The 15,000-nt window shown below is 51.6% G+C and overlaps 1 pseudogene; it reads right to left on the reverse strand.

Annotated features, from left to right (window-relative positions):
- Positions 1-11,324: 11,324 nt before the first annotated feature.
- Positions 11,325-15,000, reverse strand: part of LOC120907372 — an 8,729-nt pseudogene continuing 5,053 nt past the window's right edge.

Genomic DNA, 15,000 nt, shown 5'->3' on the forward strand with positions numbered 1-15,000 from the left:
CGGGAATCATTGCTAGAACCGAACGGCGCCTCTGCGCGATGTACAAAGCCCAACAGTAACCTCGTATCGGCTGCCGAGCCGGAGCTTGAACAACTTGGACTTTCACCTCTAATTTATATCAACTCACCACTCCCCGAGGGATCCGCAGAATTGCTTCTGGGTCCCGTATCGTTATTTGCGATTCGTGTTTGCATTACACTACATTGAACTATTCCAACATGTTTATCCGCATGGCGAACATTTGCTGCAAAGAACATTTAAGTTCCACTTCGCTCTCCCCTACGTGGGTCTGAGCTTCGCTCTCAGGGAAAAAATATGCCACATTTGGTAGGGAGACCCGGTTTCATCACGCTTTGTGCCCTGCACCATATATACCCTCATAAATTTATTCATTGGATTAGATCCAAGGAACACCAGATCATGCACCACTACCCATAATAGCTCATCGAGCTTAGCGTGAATCCTTCGGGTTTCCCTAAGAAGTTCGATTGGTCTTGCAGAGTTTAAAGACAACGAAGCTTAGTTTCAAGCAATGGTTAATATACGCGTATTCAAAACCCTTAGCTGTTACAACTTTTTACTAGAAACCATCACGACGAAGTCTTTGGGTCCGTAGACCCGTGATGTACTGCTCCAGGAACGTTTTGATAGGGTGGAAGCTCAAAATCATAGGTTAAAATCATCGGCAGAGCCCACCAGACACCACTTTTGCTTCATTAGTTCGGACTATAGGCATACGACGATTTTTATCGCGGAGGGACGTATGACCCAAACGGGGGCTTAATGACCCACTGCCACTGCAAACCATGCTCCTACGACTAAATAGAGGTAAAAACTACGATTTGGTGCAATCTTCATGTTTGACCTCGTAGCAAGGTACCCTCCCTATAGTAGGCAATGAACAAATGATCATAATCCCAGGAGGGCAAAAATGGGAACCCGAAAGGAAAGCGCTGTTGGCGCGCCTAAGCTACTGGCCCGTAGAGTAAAAATGGTACCCCCAACAAAGTTGTCGATGGACATTCTGATTGCACTTTTCATCATCTAGGGTGCGTTCCTTACACGTTTTGAGGTGTTTTAGCGAAAAACATGTTTTGAGCCACACGAGCTCTCCGGCCCGTTCGGTGCACATTTTGAAAAAAGCTAGGAGCTGCCCCTAGGTTCGGGGTGTCACAAAATATTGATAAGTGGTCAAAAACCGCTATCCAGAATCGGATGTAGAATCATTAGACGAACTTAAAATTGTTCTACGACCAATGTCTGCGACGTTTAGTATTCAAGATATGGCCCGGCCTAGGTCTGACCTTGCATTTTCGTGAAAATTTAAAGCATGGCCATAGGGACGGGTAAAATAGCTATTTTGAAGCAAAAAACCACCTCACTTTAAATGGCCATAACTTTTGAAAAACAAGAGCTAGGGTGCGTTCTTACACGTTTTGAGGTGTTTTAGCGAAAAACATGTTTTGAGCCACACGAGCTCTCCGGCCCGTTCGGTGCACATTTTTGAAAAAGCTAGGAGCTGCCCCTAGGTTCGGGGTGTCACAAAATATTGAAAAGTGGTCAAAAACCGCTATCCAGAATCGGATGTAGAATCATTAGACGAACTTAAAATTGTTCTACAACCCCCAGTCCGACGCCTCGTATTCGAGATATAGCACTTTGTAGGTCTGACCGAGCAAATTTGTACTGAAATGTATGGCGGACATGTTATTCATTAAACAACATTAACTTGCATCGTGCCCTACTTCATCGGCACAGCTACTATCGACTATCTATTGTTGAAATGGATTGAGTTTGACCATTTTAGCTCTTTTCTTATGCCGTGCACCAACAGTGTGTACCGATCAGGAAAGTACACTACTTACGCGTTCATGGATGTATATGTTGGTACAAGTTGCCGGTCGGAATAGCAGTGCACCAAAACTGTGTACCGATCAGGGAAAGTACAAGACGGAGGGCGCAGCCCGAGCGTACGCGTTCATAGATGTCCATGTTGGTACAACCTACATGTACGTACCTTGTTTTTGCATCAAAAGTTCCAATAAAGTGTTTGTATGCTTAAAACGCTTATCTCCAACCGGTCACCTTTTGGCCTGCCCTTTTATAGACAGAAACCTAGAACGATACTCGCGATGTTTGTGTTTTTCCATTCGCCCGGGACGACGAAATGAGCTCTGTGCACATCGTGCAGAAAACTGTCTCCTCCTCGTATGTTTTGTCCCTCCACGCATATAATCACCCACATTTGTGTTCAACACGGACGGCGCAGCCCGAGCGAACGCGTTAATGTTTATGTTTGTGCACACTAAAGTTACAATCCTAGGATTTGGTTATTGCGTCGCAGTGCCCGACCGTCGCGGACACCATTCTTGGACAAAAGTCCAAGTACGTAGAGTACATTCCCTAGGTATGTGCCCGTTCGTGACTTTCGTTGCGTGCTTACAGACACGCTTGGGTATGTTTACCATACAAGGTTTACTAGGAAAACCTGGGAAGGACGCTTGCCCTCCCGTCGCGGACACCATTCTTGGAAAGAAGTCCTGGTACTTAGCGTTCTTTAATGTACTTGATCAGTTTGTATTGCAATTGCTTTGTGCCATTGACTTTTGCTAATGCTCACTAAGGGGTGTTCGTTTGCGATGTGTATGATAAGCAACTGTCTATTCTAACCAGCAGTTAATCAACACTTTTCACCCAAATCATAGGAACGTAGAGTACTTTCCCTGATCGGTACACAATTTTGGTGCACCTCTAACTTCGCCAGCACTTTATCGTTACGTTTTGTGCACAACCTTGGGACATGGTGTAAGTTTCATCATTGTTATGTTTGATTCGGTTTATTATGATTGAAAAATACGCTACGTCCCAGAAATCTGAACTCGAATACTTTTGCCACGTTGCGCAAAAAGCTGCTGAGCAACTCCTAGCCGTTTACCGATTTATAATTTAATTTTCGTTGTTAGTTTTAAAAATACGCTAAGTTCCAAAAATCTGAACTCGAATACTTTTTCTATGTGCCGCCAAAAGCTACTGAGCAACGCCTAGGTTGGTACATTTTGGTACATGGAGTGTATGCGTGCAGGCGTACTGCCGTGCTGGACCGGAAAATCGCACTTGCTACTAGAACGTAGAGTAATTCCCTAGATAGGTGCTTTTGCATGCCTCTGTTCGACGTCCATGCAACTTGGAACGTGCGACACACGTAGCTAGGCTTCCCCATACATATTCCCTAGGGTAGCACCAAATTGCACACTTTCAGGGGTATATTTTGGTACGGTGTACTGTGCATGGTACAAGTATCATTAGCTTGTGCAATTTATTTTGCATCAAGTTGCGATTGCTGGTGCGTCGAGATAGGAGTGTTTCGCGACTTTTGCCAAGCTTTGGTGCCATTTGGTGAATAATTAATGTTCTAGCCACAATAAACGTGCCACATAATGCCAATAACGAAAACGCCATTTTCAAGGGACTTCCAGTCAAAATGTTTGCAATCAGCGCTTTCCTGTCGAGTTCAGGATTTGGGACTTAGCGATTTTTTTTCACGATCCAATCAAACGACCAGTTCGTGAATAAACAATTCATACAACAGTGCATCCCTTCAAAGTAGAAAAGAGCCGAATGCTAGGGAGCTCCAGTCAAAAACGTTGTCATTGGCGCTTTCTTCTCGAGTTCAGGATTTGGGACTTAGCGTTTTTCACGATCCAGCCAAAAGACCAGATCGTGAAATAAACAATTAATACAACTGTACTAGTACATCCCTTCAACTGAAGCAAGCGCACCATACATGACCCGTACGCTAATCATCCAAGCACATGACACGTCAACTAAGTCAACACATGATACAACTTGGAAAACTGACGGGTAAGTAGGTCATCTCGTACACGACGACACACCGACCAAACCAGGTCAACACGTCACATGCACAAGACATCCTACTACCAAGGCCGACCACCTCGACACACGACCTGTTAACCGAACATGGTCAACACCATCATGTGCAAGGCAACCGGGCCAAACGGGTCAACTTATACAACTTGTAACGAGCATGTGTAAGCTTACTGGTGTGGTCCGCACGGTCCTCACATCAAGACAATCAAGTCGAGAACGAGGCACGCCGACAAGCTCATTAGTGTTAAGTGTCCTTCTCCATCCTATGTCAAGTCACTCGTCTGACACGGAAGTAGCCAACTCTTGTCCACTAGTATAAAGGAACGGTCTCCAGACCAGGTCAAGTCACTCGTCTGACAAGGAAGGAGCACGCACCAAGCTTCACCAGAGCACGGTACCACGGTCCCCAGACCAAGATGGTTAGTTACGCCAACGAGGAAGGGGCACGCGTTCCCTTGCTACACTCAACTTAGTACACTCATGCTCTCACAAGAGTATCCCCTGTGTCGACGTGGTCCCCAGACCAAGACGAGCTTGCGCACATCGAGGAAGGGGCACACGGACAAACCACCAAGCATGGGTCGCCTGAGAGGATCGATGCGAACGCATCTCTACAACTCGCAGCTCCCAGCCTGAAGTCCCGTCGTTTGCGGGCGGTTGATAGGTGTCGAAACTAGGTATATCCACGTTGGGCAGAGCTCAAGCCAACGGCGTTCCCAGTTACGGTACTAACACGTGCAGCGAACTCCACTCATTGCGGCCTAGGTATAGCGGGATGAGACGCCGGGCTGCAGACGCAGACTCCAACGGATCTCAGAGGGTTGTTAGGCCCGCTAGCTTCCGAACACCTAATGGGTTTGAGAAGCGCTATCAGCTCGGATTGGCTACGACCTTAGAGGCGTTCAGGCATAATCCAGCGGACGTAGCGTCATACCAAAGTCCGGTCGGACTAGTATTGAGCCAGTGGTCCGTACCTGTGGTTCCTCTCGTACTGCACAGGAATTCCGTTAAGATAGCGACTATAAGCACACACCAGTAGGGTAAAACTAACCTGTCTCACGACGGTCTAAACCCAGCTCACGTTCCCTTGAAAGGGTGAACAATCCTACGCTTGGTGAATTTTGCTTCACAATGATAGGAAGAGCCGACATCGAAGGATCAAAAAGCCACGTCGCTATGAACGCTTGGCGGCCACAAGCCAGTTATCCCTGTAGTGTTCATCGAGTAGCCGTCGGGTACAGACGTATGTAAACACGCTCCGACAAAGTGTGCAAAAAAAGTGTGTAAAACGGCCTCGGATCGCTCTGAAACCCTCAAAATCGTGTTCAGAGCACCCAATTTACCTATAGATAGTGTTATTTGGTCGAATTTCTGTGATTTTTTGCGCTTTAAAAAATTCGTGTTGTTCTGTGTACATTTGCCCCCCCCCGGTAGTACCAAATTTCCGGGTGTGGAAAAATGCGCAAAACTGTGTGATTTTGGCGCCGGAAACACTCGATTCTGGATAATTCGACGCTTCTAAAGCGTTTAAAAGTGTTTTCGAGACGTTTTGAGAAGTTTAAAGTGCATAAAAGTGTGTTTACATCCCCATACAATTTGTATGGGGAACTTTGAATGTGAATAACTCAGTGAAAAACGCACGGATTCGTGCCGGATGTGATTTTAAAGGTGCGCGTAGTGACGCTGAACGTGAATTTAAAAAACAGAACGAAAATCGGTGAAAAACGAGAAAATAAAAGTGTCGGGGTGCTACCGCCGGAGCACGTGCTTTCGAAAAATCGAAATAAATAGCAAATCGCGAATAACTCCGCGAGTTTTGCTCGGATTCGTGTGCGGTTTTCACCGTTGTGCTTGTTTTTATGCGTACAATAAGATTGCATCAAAAATTTGTGAAAATCGTGAAAAAATTTTTGACGTTTCTTGGTGACAGTTCTATAATACCCAAGGGACAAATTTTGTCCGGGGAGCAGTTCCCAAGGGGCAAAAATTTGAAAAGTCCGTTACTGCTCGAAAAGTGCTCGAGTTTACAAAAAGTGCGCAGAAAATTCGGAGAAGAAGTGTAGTGCCCACGGCAGCTCGAATCTGCTCGATTCGAGTAGTTCGAGCAACTCGAAAACTGCTCGAATTTTTCGAAAAATCCCTAAAAGTGCCGGAAAAATTCGGGATTGGTGCGGATCCATTCCCCACGTGAGCGACGCACCCTCTCGTAATTTTTCGCCACCCGCCACCCCTCCCCCCCAGCCCACCAGGGGGGTCGCAAGTCGGACCATAGTGGAAAACCAGCGTGGAAGAAGGATTCTACAGCAGCGATTGAGCGGCAGAACACCAGCTAGACGGCGCTGCATACTTGGGGTCATCTCGACCCCCCGGGGTCAACCGACCCCCGGGGTCACATCGACCCCAGGGTTATTTAACCCACCAACCTGAAAGTCGGCAAAGATGATGGCATCATCCAGGATGTCAACGCGCGCGAGTGCGAGGTCAGTCTCTGTGGACTGCCGTAGCAGCTTGGCATCTGGCTCGAAGCTGTTTGTGACCGAGCCTCGAGTGGCGCTGCCTAGGGTCAGTGTCACAGGCAACAACAAGCCCGCCGTGGCATCCAAGGCCGCCACGGCCACACCGGAGCTCGAGTTGCTTAAGGCAACAATCCAACGACTAGAGGAGCAGAATGCAGAAATGAAGGAGCAAAATGCTCGCCTCTCCGAGCAGATAACTGGCATGTGCCAACTGCTACAAGAGGAAAAGGAGGAGGCAAAACGACGAGAGGAGAAGTTGGAGGCACAGATGGAGAAGCTCGCCGCCGCACATCAGCGCGACCGAGACGTGCTCAACTCTCTTCTGGCAGCAAAGGTTGCCGGCGGACAACCGTCAGCTAGTCCGCGCCAACCTCCGACTCCGTTGCCGCGCCGACCCTCTGCGCCGCAGCTGCAGCAACAACAACAGCAGCAGCGGAACCAGCACGAGCAGGAGCAGCCCCGCGCGTCGACGTCGCGCGCAGTCATGCCGCCGCGCAGCGAGGCATCGACAGCCGTCCGCGTAGACGTTGTGCCGGAACTCACCTTTAGTGAGGTCGTGCGGCGTAGATATCGCGGAAAAGCTACGGGTAAGCCACGTTCCCAGCAGCAGCAGCAACAGCAACAGCAGCAGCAGCAGCAGCAGCAGCAGCAGCAGCAGCAGCAACAGGTGGTCGCTGGCTCACAGCAGCAACAGCAGCAGCAGCACCAGCGTAGACAGCAGCAGCGTCAGCAGCAGCAACAGCAGCAGCAGCGTCAGCAGCAACATCAGGGTGAGCGGTATGTTCCGCCGCAACTCCGGCAGCAGGCGCATCAACAGCAGCAGCGGCAGCAGCAAAAGGTCTGGCCAAGGCCGGACAAGATAGAGGTGGTCCCGAGTGCCGGACACTCCTGGTACACGTTGTACCGGAAAGTTCGGGATGCGGTTAAACAAGACCCGCACAAGGGCCTTGCAGACCACCTTAAATGGGCAAGCGCAGCCGCCGCAAACCTCCGAATGGAGTTAAGCAATTCGGCCAACGCCAGCCTGGTCCGTGCAGAAGTTCAGGAGATTGTTGGTGACGCCGGACTAGCCCGGGTGATCACCGACATGGCCGATGTCCTGATAACGAACATCGATCCTCTGGCAACAGTAGAGGACATCAAAAGGCCATTGAGGGAGAGTTCCAGGAGCCGATTGAAATCGCCCGAGTGAGCGCGTGGGAGCTGCAAGATGGCACCCAGCGAGCTCGAGTCCGCCTGCCCGCTAAGGCTGCCGCTGCCCTCGAGGGTTCGAAGCTCCGACTGTGTGGCTGCATCAGCAAAGTCAGAGGCGTCGAAAAGGCAGCACCTGAGCGCCAACGCTGCTATCGATGCCTGGAGCGCGGCCACCTTGCTCACGCATGCCGTTCCCCGACAGACCGTCAGCAACTCTGCATCCGGTGTGGCAGTGAAGGTCACAAAGCCCGGGACTGCTCCAGCGACGTCAAGTGCGCGGCCTGCGGTGGACCTCATCGCATTGGGCACATGAGCTGCGAACATCCGGCTTCGCCTTCAATCTGAAAGTTGCGCAAATCAATGTGGATCACTGTCAGGCAGGGCAGGACTTGGCGCTCCAAGCAGCGCGTGAACACCGTGCTGACGTCCTGCTCCTGTCGGACATCTACCGACCACCGGCGAACAACGGGCGTTGGGCGTACGATGCCGCCAAATCGGTAGCAGTTGTGGCTACAAGCTCTTACCCAATCCAGCGGGTGTGGCGCAGTCCTGTGCCTGGAGTTGTAGCTGCACAGATTGGTGGCATCGTCTTCATTAGCTGCTACGCTCGACCCAGACGCCCAGAGGAGGACTATGAAGGCTTTCTGGCTGCTGTTCAGCTGGAGGCATCATCCCACTCCCACGTCGTCATCGCCGGCGATTTTAACGCCTGGCACACGGAGTGGGGTAGTGCCAGGAACAGCCAGAGGTGAAGATCTGCTGCAGCTAGTGCAGAGTGTCCAACTACAAGTGGTCAACTCCGGGAATCAACCCACGTTCATTGGCAGAGGAGCGGCCACCAGCAGCGTCATTGACGTCTGCTTCGCCACTCAGTCCATCGCTCGGCCAGAAACGTGGGAGGTGCACGAGTTTGCCCGGTCCGATCACCAACTGGTGACATACACCGTTGGGGAAGCAGAACAACAGTCCCGCGGGTCGTCGAATGGTGGTCCGTCAGCCGGCCGGCAACGCGTTATCTGCGCTGGTAGGCGATGGATTACCACGCAGTTCCATGAAGAGTTTCCGTTCTGCTCTCGAGGACGTGAACTTTGTGGAACAGGCGACGACCCATGCTGGCTTAGTCGACGCAATGGTCGACGCGTGCGACATTGCCATGCAGCGGGCCCCAACGTGTTGCAGCATCAACATCGCGACGTCTTTTGGTGGTCACCGGTAATTGAAGAGCTGCGGAATGAGTGCATTGCGGCCCGTGAACGGATGCGCCTAACCGCCGATCTGCAGGAGAGAGAGTCTCGCCGCAGCTGAGCACCGGACTGCGAAGACCAGATTGGAGAAAGCCATTAAAGCTAGCAAACGCGCAGAGTTTGCTAAGCTTATCGACATCGCCGAGGAGAACGAGTTTGGAATGGGGTATCAGGTTGTTCTGTCTCATCTGCGCGGCAGTCGTGTACCGCCTGAGACAGACCCGGTCGAGCTGGGACGGATCGTTTCCGATCTGTTCCCCACCCACCCACCGGTCTCTTGGCCGGAAACCGGCGATGTCGATTCGGGAGCGTCCAATTTAGAACGTGTGACCCCGAAGAGCTGCAGGAGATCGCGGCTCATATGGCTTTAAGGAAGGCGCCAGGACTGGATGGGATCCCCAATGCTGCGGTGAAGGTCGCGATTGAGAAGTACCCGGGGGTTCTCTGCCGTGTGTACCAGGACTGCCTCAACACTGGTACGTTTCCGCAACAGTGGAAACGGCAGCGCTTGGTACTGCTGCCCAAGCCAGGTAAAGCCCTCGGAGAAAGCAGCTCCTACAGGCCACTATGCATGCTGGACGCACTAGGCAAAGTGCTGGAGCGGCTTATCCTCAATCGCCTGAACAGACACCTCGAGGACCCGGATTCACCGCAGCTTTCGGACGCGCAGTACGGCTTTCGTCGTGGACGATCCACCATCAGTGCCATCCAAAGCTTGGTGGACGCAGGCAAGACGGCCAGCGCGTTTGGTCGCACCAACAGCCGCGACAAACGTTGCCTGATGGTGGTTGCGCTGGATGTCCGCAACGCATTTAATACTGCAAGTTGGCAGTCAATCGCCAACGCGTTGCGGAAAAGGGGTCCCCTCAGCTCTGCTGAAAATCCTGCAGTCTTATTTCTCGGATCGGGAGCTGATCTACACTACCAGCGAGGGACCCGTCGTACGTTGCGTCAGCGCGGGAGTTCCACAAGGGTCCATCTTGGGCCCAACATTGTGGAACGTAATGTACGACGGGGTGCTGCGGATTCCCCTACCCGACGAGGCCAAAGTCATTGGCTACGCCGATGATCTGGTCGTCCTGGCCCCGGGTAGGACGCCGGAGGAGTCTGCAGCAGTGGCGGAAGCAGCGGTGTCAGCAGTCGACCAGTGGATGCAGCAGCACCACTTGGAGCTGGCACCGGCTAAGACGGAGATGACCATAATCTCTAGCCTGAAGCAGCCTCCAAGCCACATAACCATCAACGTGGGAGGAGTAGCAGTACCTTTTTCGCGTTACATCAAACACTTGGGCGTGTTGACCACGACCATTGCTGACGCAGCAGGGTGAGCAGAGACAGGCGGCGGTCAGACCGGCAGGCGGTCAGCCGAAGATGTCGAACGACGGTGGCTGATTCGGTTATGCGCTACGCTGCACCTGTATGGCACGAGGCGCTGAACACTCGCGAGTGCCGCAGGTTGCTGGAGCGAGTCCAGCGCAAGTCAGCCATCGCCGTGGCCCGGACGTTCCGGACGGTTCCGGTACGAGACCGCAGTGCTGCTGGCGGGTCTACTGCCGATCTGCAGAGCCATCCGCGAGGACACCAGGGTGCACAGCCGCCGTGGGACTGGAAGCAGCGCGCAGCTAAGGAAGGAGCGATAGACCATCGCCGAGTGGCAGGCCACCTGGGACAGCGACGCGGCTAGTCATCAAGCTAGCAGTTACGTCCGGTGGGCACACCGCCTCATTCCGGACATCGGTGCATGGCAGTCGCGGAAGCATGGAGAGGTGAATTTTCATCTGTCGCAGATAATCTCCGGTCACGGATTTTTCCGTGAGTATCTCGCTGACACCACCTCGTCCCCGGACTGCACGCATTGCCCCGGCGTACGTGGGAGCGCCGAACACGCGATGTTCTTGTGCCCACGCTTCGCCGATGTTCGCGAGCAACTGATGAACGGCATCAATCCGGACACGTTGCTGGCCCACATGCTCGAGAGTCAGCAGAATTGGAGCAACGTCTGCGAGGCTGACCAGCAGATTAGTCAGTGCTTCAGCGCACGACTGGGACACAGTACGACTTGTTAGATAGGAACGCTCCAGCCGACAAGCTACCCTCGACAAGAGAACGTCGCTTATAGAGACAACTCCAGAAGAAGAGCCGCAACGAAGCAGCGCGCTGCACCGCAACCACCAGCCCTCACAAGGACTGCGGTGGAGATTAACGTCTTGCGCGGTCGAGGAAGGGGAACGACAGCGCGCAGCCCGGGCAGAAATGCACGGCACACATCGACCAGCTTCAGCTAACGACAGCGATGACAACGACGACGTTGGAGATAGTCAACCAGCCGATGCAGCTCCGCCTTCAGAAGCAGTGACAATGGCAGCTGAGGTGAGCCCCGGGCGCAGACGCTGACCCGGCGCCGCGGTTGAGGCTGAGTTGTCCTCCCGATAGGCTGGAAGAATAAACAAGAAGGAGATGAAAGTGGGAGGCCTCAAAAGGCACATATGAAGAATCTAAAATAGGAGAAAACGAAGTATGAAAAATAAAAAGATAGGTGCGCTATGCACGGATTAAGGTTGCTCATATGAGCATAACAATCAGACCCTTCGCAGGGCAAAAGGGCGGTTTAGGCGAGGTTGGGTCAAATAACACGTATGTATGAACTGTTATAAATAAAACAACCCGATTGATTTAAAAAAAAGCCAGTTATCCCTGTGGTAACTTTTCTGACACCTCTTGCTAAAAACTCGTTATAACCAAAAGGATCGTAAGGCCAAGCTTTCGCTGTCCCGAAGTGTACTGAACGTTGGGATCAAGCCAGCTTTTGTCCTTATGCTCAGCGTGTGGTTTCTGTCCACACTGAGCTGACCTTTGGACACCTCCGTTATCGTTTTGGAGATGTACCGCCCCAGTCAAACTCCGCACCTGGCACTGTCCATGACGTGGACCGAAAGGACCTGTCCAGGAGTCTTCGAGCCGGGCGGCGCGCGGAACCGGGGCAAACGTGACATCATAAACGATCGACCGCGCAGAAGCAGTGCACCACGAATGCACCGACGTACGCAAGCTTGTACCCTTGCGGGCCACGGCTCACGGTCGGACAAGCGGGTAACACGCTACACACGACGATGCTACGATGCAGTCTCCCCGGCGGCACCACCCAGCGACACACTGGACGCTGAGCGAGAAACACGGCGCATTGGGCGCGCGCAGGCGAACCGCCGCCACAGCCCCCGGAGGAGGTGCGCGCACGATCCGGACCTGGGGCCCGCGCTTGTTCCACCCAATCATGTAAGTAAGGCAACAGTAAGAGTGGTGGTATCTCAGAGGCGAGCTCCACGAGGAAGCCCTCCCACCTATGCTGCACCTCCTATATCGCCTTACAATGCCAGACTAGAGTCAAGCTCAACAGGGTCTTCTTTCCCCGCTAGTGCATCCAAGCCCGTTCCCTTGGCTGTGGTTTCGCTAGATAGTAGATAGGGACAGAGGGAATCTCGTTAATCCATTCATGCGCGTCACTAATTAGATGACGAGGCATTTGGCTACCTTTTTTTTTTTTTTTTTTTGTTATCGAAGGGAAATCTTGCATAAGACACCTGGGTGATCAACCCCGGTAGTGTGAGATTCTTACTCACTAAAACCCTCCGTGCCTTCAACCGGCCCCGAGTGGATCACCCGTTAGGGTATCGACGTCACTCGGGCGGTGGATGTCCATCATCCCAGGCAACGAATGGCTTCCAACAGTGGTGATTAGCCACTGTCTAGCCCTCGGCGATGAAGCTACGATGAACTACAATCCTTGTCGTTACTCGTCGTCACTGTCGCTGCTCTGCAAGGCCAACTGGATGTTGGCGAGCAAAGCACGTCGTTCGCCTCGTTCAATGACGTGTCTTCGATGTTGTTGTCGAATCATAATCGTCCGTACTGCTTGATGAACCATGCTCCAGTTATATCTGTTAGCAGACATAACTTCGATGATGTTCTCCGGCGTTAACTCCTCGTCGACTTGATGCTGAAGTCTGATGATCAATTCACGATGACGTACACAATGGAATATCGTGTGTTCGGCGTCCTCAGGTTCCTCGCACGCATCGCATAGCGGCGAACCCGTTAACTGCATCCGATGAAGCTGGTTGGCGTAGAAACCATGGCTGGAAAGAAACTGAGAAAGAAAGAAATCTACACCACCAAATCTTCTACTTATCCATCTGTTGACGTCGGGTATGAGACGGTATGTCCACCGACCGTGAACACTCTCATCCCATTCTCGTTGCCATCGTTCCATAGTTATGACACGTTCCATGTTACGTGCAACCGATCCGGCGATGTTCTCTGCTCGTCTCCGATGAAAAGTCCTGGAGTCCTCGTCCAGGAGGAGATGAAGCGGGATCATTCCCGCAAGCACGCAGACTGCATCATGAGAAGTTGTCCTGAAAGAAGAGATAACTCGCTGGACTACTGGCCGGTAAAACCGACGTAGCCATTGTCTACGGTTAGCAAATCTAAGGGTATGACACCAAATGGGCGAGGCATACCGGACCTTCGCCACAACAGTAAGAGCAATTGCTCGCCTAGCATTACTACTCGGACCTGCCTTATTAGGCATCATCCTTACCAAGGTGGTCCATAGCTTCGTCGCTCTCTCCACCGCATACCTGATGTGTGAAGTGTAATCGAGGCGGTCATCTAAGACCATCCCCAAATACTTTAAGCTGCGCGACGAATGTACTACGTGATCACCTACCCTGATAGCCCCATGCTGTATCCTCTGATGGGAACTGACCATAATAAACTCGGTCTTGGTCGGGGCTATCTTTAATCCGTTGTCGGTCATCCATCGGTCGATGATGCGAATCTGACTGGAAACGAGAATTTCAATATCATCAACACAATTACCTTCCACCAACAGTACTATATCGTCTGCATAGCCGATAATCCGTGCACCTTCCACCATTGCAACTCGTAGGACTCCGTCGTACATGAGGTTCCACAACGTTGGGCCAAGTACCGAGCCTTGAGGTACACCCGATGTGACTGCAATCTCTGCCGGTCCATCTGTGGTATCATACATCAGCACACGATTCCTAAAATAATCACCAATGATATCATAAAGATATTTAGAGTGTTAATTCTCTGTAAAGCATTTGCAATCGCCAACCATGAAGCACTGTTAAAAGCATTAGTAACATCTAATGTAACAACCGCACAATACCGTCCACTGTATCTGTTTCTACTTCTAGCTACCGAAACAATGTCCACTACCCGTTGAATCGCATCAACTGTTGATCGACGACTTCTGAAACCAAATTGGTCGTCAGACAGTCCGTTGACCTCCTCGATGTGTGCATTTAGCCGTTGCACTATGATGCGTTCTAAACCTTTACCTGCCCCGTCTAGTAGACAAATGGGGCGAACTGAACCCGGTTCCCCTGGTGGTTTGTTCGGCTTCGGTATTAACACCAACCTCTGCCTTTTCCACTCATCGGGGAACTTCGCGTTCTCTAAACAGCCTTGGTAAACCCTGCAATGCATCGGTTGCAGTCAACATACCAACTTTCAGCGCCTCATTCGGGATACCATCTGGTCCCGGCGCCTTCTTGTTGGGTAGTCTCCTGGCAACCGCAAGAATCTCATCATTAGTTACCCTTTCAAACTCTCGTGGCTGATCGATACGATATTCAGGCCACACCGTGTTTGGGTGAGTAGGAAAAAGCTCGCTCACCACTTCCCTAAACTCGTCCAATGTCATGGTTCGGGGGTCCAATCGAACCCTCGGCCACTTTCTTGAACGTATGATATACTATACCGAATGATGCGTTGTTCGCTGTTCCCAGGAACTCTTTCCACTTCCTCTGTCGGGTATGCTTGATCAATCGCTTGAGGGCATTCCGTGCCACCTTGAACTCGTCCCTAAAAGTAGAATAGAGATCAGTATTAAAAGCTCTTTGCGCTAATCGATCGCGGTGTTTGCACTCTTGCGAAGTACCTCAATCTCTAACGTCCACCAAAATGCACTCTTGTTAGGAGTGTACCTCTTACGTTTAGTCATCGTCGCATTACACGCCGTGACAAGTATACGCATTAAGTCTTCGCTTGTTGTGACCTCGGTCTCAAAAGCGGCTTGCATCATAACTTCAAATATATCTTTGTTGAAATACTTGATGCTCCATCCCGTT

This window comes from Anopheles arabiensis, assembly GCF_016920715.1.
Source record: "Anopheles arabiensis isolate DONGOLA chromosome X unlocalized genomic scaffold, AaraD3 X_pericentromeric_contig0003, whole genome shotgun sequence".
NCBI lineage: Eukaryota > Metazoa > Arthropoda > Insecta > Diptera > Culicidae > Anopheles > Anopheles arabiensis.